General features: G+C 37.0%; 1 pseudogene; it reads right to left on the reverse strand.

The window, feature by feature from the left end:
- Positions 1–4942: 4942 nt before the first annotated feature.
- LOC140844234 (olfactory receptor 52E8-like) lies at positions 4943–5877 on the reverse strand (annotated as a pseudogene).
- Between the last annotated feature and the right edge of the window lie 3945 nt (positions 5878–9822).

Genomic DNA, 9822 nt, shown 5'->3' on the forward strand with positions numbered 1-9822 from the left:
CTGTTTTGATACTGTCATTCAATGCACAAACATGTTTAATTTTGATGAAGTGCATTCATCCATTTTTTTTCTTGTTTCTTGCATTTTTGGTATCACATAAAAAAGCAATTGAAAAATTCAAGGTCATATCAATTTATGTGCTCATATTTTTCTAATATTTTCATATTTAAGGTTCTTATATTTAGGTCTTTGACCCATTTTTGTGTGTGTGTGTGATGAGGTAATGGTCCAACTTCATTCTTTTGCATGAGGATATACGGTTGCTCCAACACCATTTTTTAAACATAAATACTTGAATTTATTTTTTGCATCACAACTTTGTTCCATTTATTTACATATCTGTCCTATATCAATTATGCCAGATATAATAGCCATAATTTTTTAGGAAATGTGGGCCTTCCAAATTTGTTATTTTTTATGATTCTTTTGACTATTGGGACTCCTTGAAGCTCAATATAAATTTTAAGTGAGTTTGCTTTTCTACAAAAAAACAACTTTTCGGGATTTGAATAGCAATGGACCTGAATCTACAGATCGCTTTGGAGAGTACTGCGATCTTAACAACATTGAGCAGCCAATGCATGGGAAAAGGAGGTCTTTCCATTTACTTAGTTCTTTAATTTTGTTCAGCAATGTTACTGTAGTTTTTTTTTCTGTGTCTTTTTTAAAATTTTATTTTGGTATCATTAATCTACAATTACATGAAGGACACTATGTTTACTAGGCTCCCCCCTTCACCAATGTACTGTAATTTTTATTGTGCAAAATTAGTACATCTTTATTAAAATGTGCTCCTGGGAATGTTATTCTTTTGATGCTATTATATTCATAATTGTTTCTTACTTTACTTCTTGTATTTTTCATTATTGGTGTTTAGAAATGTACTGGCTTTTGTGTTTCATCTTCCACAACTTCATTGAATATTTTTATTATATATAAATATGAATGTGAATGACTATGAATATGTCCACATACATAGTGTTCAGTAGCATGAATGAAAGCAGGCATTCTTTTCCTGTTTCTGCTCTTAGAGGGAAACCATTCAGCATTTTAACACTAAATATAGTGTTAGCTGAGGATGTTACATAAATGTCCTTTACGTTGAGACGTTGAGAAGTTCTCATCAATTTCTAGTTTCGTCAGTGCTTTATTGTGAAAGGGTAGCCAGTAGTCTTTTAAAAAACTAGCACTCTACTTATCAAGAAATACGAGTCTAATTCATCTATCTTTGAATTTTGGTGGGGGGTGGGTGGGTGGCACATGACTGCTTAAATCAACAGAGTATGGTGAAGGCAATGATATATAACTTATCAGGTTTGGTTTAATAGACAATACCATTTCCATCTGGTACTGCTGGGAAGACTACTTCTTTGTAAAGTTTACCCTAAGATCACCATGCTGGAGAAACCACATACAGCTTCTCTGGACAAGTCCGAGATGAACCTGCATTTCTATTATTCTGGGCTAGAAGTCAGGCATGACAATAAAAAAACCATCATACAAATTAGTCATACAGACCACTAGGTCCAGCCACCAATCATTTGGATCACCCTCAGAAATCTAAGCAATTATATCTGAGGTCCTTCACGTTATGAAGCAGAAAAGAACAGCCCCTGTTTACCTTCTAAACTCCTAGTCAATGAGATCTACAAGATGAACTAATTTGTTATGTTTCCTGCCTTTTTGCCTCTAAACGTAGGAAGTTTACTAAACAGCAATAGATGGCAAACCATTCAGGTTTAATTGGAATCACAAGAGGCAAGGAGAGAGCCAATGACATAGACACAATACTTGAAAGGATATGGGCTACATTTTTTACAAAACTAATGAAAGACATACAACTTCATTCAGAAAGAGTACAAATTTCAGTAATAATAGTATATATATATACATATATATAAATTTCTTTATTTTTTATTTTTTTTATTTTGTTATCATTAATCTACAATTACATGAAGACCATTATGTTTACTAGGTTCCCCTCTTCACCAAGTGCCCCCCAGAAACCCCATTACAGTCACTGTCCATCAGCATAGTAAGATGCTATAGAATCACTACTTGTCTTCTCTGGGTTGTACAGGCCTCCCCATGCCCCCCCACCACCACCACCAAATTATACATGCTAATCGTAATGCCCACTTTCTTTTTCCCCACCCTTATCCCTCTCTTCCCACCCATCCTCCTCAGTCCCTTTCCCTTTGGTAACTGTTAGTCCATTTGTGGGTTCTGTGATTCTGCTGCTGCTTTGTTCCTTCAGTTTTTCTGTGTTCTTATACTCCACATATGAGTGAAATCATTTGGTACTTGTATTTCTCCGCCTGGCTTATTTCAGTGAGCATAATACCCTCTAGCTCCATCCATGTTGTTGCAAGTGGTAGGATTTGTTTTCTTCTTATGGCTGAATAATATTCCATTGTGTATATGTACCACGTCTTTATCCATTCATCTACGGATGGACACTTAGGTTGCTTCCATTTCTTGGCTATTGTAAATAGTGCTTAATAAACATAGGGGTGCATCTGTGTTTTTCAAACTGTGATCATGCATTCTTAGGGTAAATTCCTAGAAGTGGAATTCTTGGGTCAAATGGTATTTCTATTTTGTGCTTTTTGAGGAAACTCCATACTGCTTTCCACAATGGTTGAACTAATTTACATTCCCACCAGCAGTGTAGGAGGGGTCCCCTTTCTCCACAACTACACCAAAATTTGTTGTTGTTTGTTGTTTGGATGGTGGTGAACCTTACTGGTGTGAAGTGATATCTCACTGTGGTTTTAATTTGCATTTCTCTGATGACTAGTGATGTGAAGCATCTTTTCATGTGTCTGTTGGCCATCTGAATTTCTTCTTTGGAGAACTGCCTGTTCAGCTACTCTGCCCATTTTTTAATTGGATTATTTGCTTTTTGTTTACTGAAGTGCATGAGCTCGTTATATATTTTGGATGTTAACCCTTTATCGGATCTGTCATTTATGAATATATTCTCCCATACTGTAGGGTACCTTTTTGTTCTATTGATGGTGTCCTTTGCTGTACAGAAGCTTTTTAGCTTGATATAGTCCCAATTGTTCATTTTTGCTTTTGTTTCTCTTGCCCAGGGAGATATGTTCATGAAGTCACTCATGTTTATGTCTAAGAGATTTTTGCCTATGTTTTTTTCTAAGAGTTTTATGGTTTCATGACTTACATTCAAGTCTTTGATCCATTTTGAATTTACTTTGGTGTATGGCGTTAGACACTGATCCAGTTTCATTCTCTTACATGTAGCTGTCCAGTTTTGACAGCACCATCTGTTGAAGAGACTGTCATTTCCACATTGTATATCTATAGCTCCTTTATCATATATTAGTTGACCATATATGTTTGGGTTAATGTCTGGAGTCTCTATTCTGTTCCATTGATCTGTGGCTCTGTTCTTGTACCAGTACCAAATTATCTTGATTACTGTGCCTTTGTAGTAGAACTTGAAGTTGGGGAGTGAGATCCTCCTCACTTTATTCTTTCTTTTCAGGATTGCTTTGGCCATTCGGGGTCTTTGGTGTTTCCATATGAATTTTTGAAATATTTGTTACAGTTTGTTGAAGAATGCTGTTGGTAATTTGTTGGGATTGCCTCAAATCTGTATATTGCTTTGGTTAGGATGGCCATTTTGATTATATTAATTCTTCTTAGCCAAAAGCATGGGATGAGTTTCCTTTATTAGTGTCCTCTTTAATTTATCTTAAGAGTGTCTTATAGTTTTCAGGGTATAGGTCTTTCACTTCCTTGGTTAGGTTTATTCCTAGGGATTTTATTCTTTTTGATGCAATTGTGAATGGAATTGTTTTCCTGATTTCTCTATTAGCTCATTGTTTGTGTATAGGAAAGCCACAGATTTCTGTGTGTTAATTTTGTATCCTGCAACTTTGCTGAATTCCGATATTAGTTCTAGTAGTTTTGGAGTGGAGTCTTTAGGGTTTTTTATGTACCATATCATGTCATCTGCAAATAGTGAATATATTTTTTAAATAGCATATCAAGTAAAATGTTGAACACCAAAGACAAAAATTATTGAAAGTTTCAAACCAAATAACACACATTATGTAAAATCTCAAAACGAAAATAAATTATAGCACAAAATAGTTGATAATACCTCTTAAAAAACAATCCCATCTTCAACTGGGTTCCCTCGAAACAGACTCAGAAATGGAGAGTTTTCATATAGGAGATCTATGGAGAACTGCTCTAAGAAGGCTCACTTTCAGGACTTTGTATTAGTGTGAGAGGCTGGAAGTCAACATTGTGGTTTTAATATGCATATCCTTAGTGAGGAATTATTAAGGACATTTTATGTACTTATTTATGTTTTGATAGCTGTATATATAATATTTTGTCTTTTTAATTGGGTAATTTGATACAATCATTGAGTTATAAGAGTTCTTGATATAATTTTAATTCAAGTCCTTTAGCATATATATCATGTGCAAATATATTCCCACAGAATATGATTTACTTTTTCATTTTACTACCATTATCTTTTGAAGAAAATAATTTTTGATTTTTAATGAAACCCAGATAAACATTTAAATATATTTCTTACTATTGATGCTATATCTATCTCTTTTCTGACAAGTATTACAAATAAGTCATACTTTGATTTTTATACTTTTGTCTTTTGTTCTTAGGACTCTTATACATTATTGGTTAATTTTTCTACAGTGTAAAGTAAGGGTCTAAATTCACCTTTTGTGCATGTGGATATCCAGTTGTCTCAATCAAATATCATCATCAGTATGCATATTATGAACTTTAAATGTAAAACCTGCAACTCAAAGATAATAATACTATTGGCTTAATAGTCCCCTTTGTCTTCCTACCTTCTATAGGATTAGATGTAAGATAACGACTTCTTACAATGCAGGAACATGAATTCTAATAAAAACCTACCATGACCTCTGACTGGTTAGCTGTCTGGGTTAAGGTAAATCCTCATGACTCGCTGCCGAATCTGCTTGGTTCTGACCCCATAGATGACAGGATTGAGGGCTAGTGGAACAACCACATATAGGTTGGCCAAGAAAATGTGGATATATTGAGGAATACCGTGGCCAAAATGGTGTGTCAAGAAAGAGAAAAGTGCTGGCATGAAAAAAGTTAATATGACACCAATGTGGGAACCACAGGTGTTGAGGGCTTTGAGTCGAGCCTCCCAAGAAGGCAGGCAAAAGACTGCATGGAGGATTCTGACCTAGAAGAGAACAATAAGGACCACATCCAGTAATAAGACCGAAATGTTTCCAAGGCCAAACATAATGTTCACTTTGATGCTGGCACAGGCCAAGCGGGCAATGCCCATGTGCTCACAGTAGGTGTGAGGGATGACACGGTGCCCACAGAAGGGCAGCCTCAGGAGGAGGAACACCAGGGGGGCCACCATGCACAGGCTCTGCAGGACACCAGCACCTGCAATGATGCTGATGGTTTTGCTGCTGAGGATCACGGTGTAGTGAAGGGGTTTACAAATGGCAATGTAGCGGTCAAAGGCCATGGTGACCAGCACAATGCTCTCCATGGCAGTGAAAAAGTGGATGAAGAACATCTGGGAAAGGCAGCTTTCAAAAGATATGTCCTTGAGGTGGAACCAGAAGATGCCCAGTATTTTGGGGATGGTGGCTGTGGACAAGCCCAGGTCGATGGAGTCCAGCATGGCCAGGAAGTAGTACATGGGCTCATGGAGACTGTGCTCAGTCCAGATGACAGCACAGCAGCGTTCTCCAGGAGAGCAACAAGGTACACAAAGAGGAAGGGGAACCCGACCCAGATGTGCACATCTTCCATTCCTGGGATGCCCAGCAGAAGGAAAGAAGGGTGGAATTGGGTGTCATTAGGCACAGACATTCTCTCTGCTACAATTAGCTGCTGTGCAAATCAGACACAGCTGTCTATTCCCCAGTAGGGAATCCTGCTGCACTTCGCTCTTTGTCCACATGCCTGTAACACACAAAAGTACTTTTTATTCTGTGCCTTTGTTTCTATTCAGAAAGAGGTTAAACAGTTTTAGTCAATAATACTGTAGTATATACTTCAGAAGGCTAAGAGACTAAACCTTAAATACTCTTATCACAAAAAAGTAATGATAACCATGTGCTGTGATTGGGTGATAGGTCTTGGTGGCAACCACATCATAATAGAATAAATATATCAAATCACCAGATTACACAACTTGAATTTAGACAATGTTATATGCCAATTATATATCAGGCTTTTTAAAACAGGAAAGGATATTAAAGGCCTTATTCCTCACTTTCTGCTAGACTCTCCTAAGCAATATATGGCACCAGGAATAGAACCAGCCTCACTCTCTGCCACAGTCCCTAATAAAAAGGCTGATATAAAAAAGAGAGGACAGAAGAATGTCCTCTGAAAAATGGAAATTCAACCTCTGGTGTGTAGGCAAAATAGATGGGGTGAGTAAATTTCTAGTCTATGTAGCTGATAGTGTTCTATGTAGTTTTGCTTAATGCTCATGGTGATTTCCTTCATATTTGTAACCTTAACTATTCCCCTATTAAGGAATCTAAAAACCCCAAAATATAGTGTGCATAATTCTGTGTGTGTGCTTATGTGTGTATTTATACATTTTAATGGGTATTTATGAATAGGAGATGGTCTAGTTCTTAAGAGCATAAGGAACAATATATCATTGTTCATTTAAATGCCTTAAAAAATTCTGCCACAAAAAAGTTCTTAATTTTAAAAGTTCACAAATCAATCACTCAAATAAGAAATTGGACAGCAAGTAATTTCAGAGGCATGTCCTTGAAAATCAACAACTCAGTTCCCATCAAACTTTGTGTTTGGAAAACACTTCCCATCATTTGGAAAATTGGAAAATCATTCTAGATTTGGAAAACCAAGAATGAAAGTAGATCGAGTTACTTGACAAAGTATTTTGCAACTATGATGAAACATGAATTGAAAAATTATTTTAATCTAGACATATCATTTGGAAAGTACATAAGAAAACACTTTCAGTATAGAAACTGTCTCCATGTAGGCCAGCTTGGGACGGGGAGACTATTCTGGGATAGGCAACTTTCAAATATATCTCTGCCTTGTATCCATGGGGAGAGGGCAGAAGCATTTTAGATATCCTAAACTTTAGTTCCTTGCAAGATTACTTCATAGCTCTTATGTCTTTATGGATGTCTCCCTTATATTAACATATAAAGAGGAGTTATCAAATGCTTTTGTTTTAAAGCACTAATCCAGCATATGTGGGATTTCTAAATGAAGTTACAATAAATTAAAAATTTGAATCAAACAAGGAAGGAGATCATTAGTGTACAACTTGTTGGGAAAAACTGGTCATTTCAAAAATGTGATGTGATTGAATGTGTGTAAAAATATGCAGAAAGCTTTTATTCAAATTCAGGAATATCTGGATGTTGGGGGAAATCAGAGTTGAGGGGAATCCATCAAAGATAAATGTTTACGAAAGTAAGTACATCCTACTTCAAACCCATTTTAAGACAAATGGCTTGCTAACCATGCCCATTTGAAAAGTTTCAAGAGCTGCAAAAATGGGAAACAATTTGTAATTGGGTAAATTCTTTCAAGAAGATTATATGCATATGCCTGTTTGTGTAGGTGTGTGGGTGTAAATTTGGTCTGGCAGGGTTCAGGAAGAGACACTTGAAGTTCTTTCATTAGTGGGGAATATATAAGTTAAGTGGCAAAGTACTCGACATAAGTTATTCTATTAAATATTCAAGAGGTCGTCCATGTACCAGCACTGATCAGGCAATCTGAACACACGTTTGAATAAAACTGGATACCCTCAAGGAAACCACTGAGTAGTGAGGGAGATCAAATTCCAAAGATGAAAATTGTGAGGCATGTGCAGTGTTATAAGGATGTGCAGAATGTTGTAGGTGCAGAGGCAGGTCAAGAATGTTCCACGAAGGAGGGTAGGCTTATAGTAAGAGTAAGAGAGCAATTCTTCAGCCAAAGAAGGAAATAAATCTATTCCAGACAGAGTAAAGAGTAAGGACAAAGTGAAAAATAAAAGCACAGTGGCCAGTGAGGACCTAACAATGGAATCTGTCATCCTCTCAATGATTTTACTCAGAAATCCAGGAGACTGATGAGCAAACCCTTAATTGTCTGGTATCTTGGTCATTCTTGGGGCTTCGAACAGCAGAAAATTAGAAAATAAAACATAGCTATATCCTGACAAAATCAACTTCTCCCACCTGTACCTGTGGATTTCACAGGAGGGCTTAAAAACTGGTACTTGCCTCCTCTCTGAGAAAACCTCATTTCCAATCTGTAAGCACTGATCAAAGCAACTAATCACCGAATAATTCTATAATGTATACGGACTTATTATTTCAATGTAATTCATATTTCTTCAGATCTCTGCTGGGTTCTTATACAAATAGTCCCAGCCCCTCATTTGACCTCCTAACGCTAAGGTAATACATGGGGTTATATCCACCTGTCCAGCAGCCTTTTCCTCAGTGTGGCATTTCTACTCTACCCTTTTCTGCCAACTTCCATCACACCCCATTGATTCCCCATTCCAATTGCTGAAACTGCGAGGCAGGAGGAGAAGAGCTCATCCACCGTCTTGCTCTTCCTTACCTCACCTTGCCGTCCGACAGCCATCCTGCTATAGGGTAACCTTACCCCTTTTCAGATGCTCCCTCAAACGAGCCCTAGGTATTATTTTCACAAAAGTCTATCCCTCAGGGCCATGCTTTATGGTTCATTTATTCACAAATTCATTAATTCAATACAACTTATTGATGACCTTTACTATACCAGACACAGTTCCATCAAATAGAAAAAGCTAGTCCTTGCCCTCCTGGCATTCACATTTGTGCCCCTGCATACTGCTTCAGAAACAACAGGCAAATTGATCTAGGACATATGGGTGCATCTCCTTCCACATCAGCTCTCACCCTTTATCCTTGCACGTTAGGTTTTGCATGGACATCGGTATAAGTACCTGTAGGAAAAGTGCAGCCTCAAGAGACTGTGAGTCTGAGTGTGCGTGCTCTCTTCATCTTGTTTTCATTACTTTCACTTCCCCTCCATAGCTCCACATTACTGTGCTGCAAGCTCCTTCCCCATTCCTTTTGCTATTTTTCACAAACAAACCACGGAATGACTAACCTTGACCTCTAAATCTCTAAGAAACATCCCTTGGCATCTTCTGGGTGCATGCCATTTATTATACTGAGTAGAGGGTATTTATATTTTTCTTACCACTCCACTTCCCCTGGAATGCAGACCAACAGCACACAATACAAGATCAACACAGAATTCAGTTGTATTTCTATAGAGTAGCAATGAAAAATCTGAAAAGGAGATGAACAAAACAATTCCGTTTACAACAGCACCAACAATGGTAAATTTAACACTGATGAAAGAGAATAAAGAAGGCTTGAACACATGGAAAGATATCATCTGAGCACAGATTAGAAAAGTTAATGCTCTTAAGATGACAGCTTTTCCCAAAATGTTCTATATATTCAATGCAATCTCAATCAAAATCTCAATCCTTTTTTGCAGAAAAGGAAAAGCTGATCCTGATATTCACATGGAATATCAAGGGGCTCTGAATAACCAAAACAATCTTGAAAATAAAAGCAAAGTTGGAAACTTAACACTTCCTTATTTCAAAACTTACTACAAACCTAAATGTTCAAAAAAGTGTAGACATACAGATTAATACAAATCAATGGAATAAGACTGTGAGTTGAGAAATAAATCCGTTTATGGTCAGCTGATTTTTCAGACGGGTACCATGGCCAGTCAATAGAGGAAGAATAGTAT

Source organism: Manis javanica, chromosome 11 (assembly GCF_040802235.1).
Source record: "Manis javanica isolate MJ-LG chromosome 11, MJ_LKY, whole genome shotgun sequence".
Lineage (NCBI taxonomy): Eukaryota > Metazoa > Chordata > Mammalia > Pholidota > Manidae > Manis > Manis javanica.